The sequence below is a fragment of the Condylura cristata genome, unplaced genomic scaffold (assembly GCF_000260355.1).
Source record: "Condylura cristata isolate star-nosed mole 26May11 unplaced genomic scaffold, ConCri1.0 scaffold00033, whole genome shotgun sequence".
Lineage (NCBI taxonomy): Eukaryota > Metazoa > Chordata > Mammalia > Eulipotyphla > Talpidae > Condylura > Condylura cristata.
In genome coordinates, this window is record NW_004567134.1 from 9,725,169 (window position 1) to 9,725,684 (window position 516).

A 516-nucleotide genomic window follows, 5' to 3' on the forward strand; every position below is an offset into this window, starting at 1 on the left:
TCTAATTGGTGGATAAAAGAGATTTAGAGCTTACATTTTCACCCCATGATAAATTGCTCATAGGTCTTTGTTTTACATGAACTAGATTCTGGAGAATTGAGCGATTGTTTGGATTTGAAGACTTTCAGGGAAGGACTTGATGCAGATATTTGAGGTCCAGCCAAATGTCAGGTCAGATCACCTGGGTCAGGGACATGGACTTTCTTAGAGTTGAGAAATAAAAATGGAATTGGGAGTGGACAATTACCATGGAAGCCTTTGGAAATGGATTCAAGTTTTTGGGGAAGTCTAATGTTCAGCTTCTTTCGAGAACATATAAAATATTTCAGGATAGCCTGATTTTTATCAACCAGATGTGTTCCCGAGATATTTCTTTCTGCATCTCACAAATGTTTTTCAGGTCATCCAATGCTTGTATAAAAATACAGGCAAGTTCAAAGTTCATTCAGAAATGTTTATGCTCCAGCAAATGAATTCAGGATGGGAAAAGGAAGACCACCCTCCCCCCAACCCCTC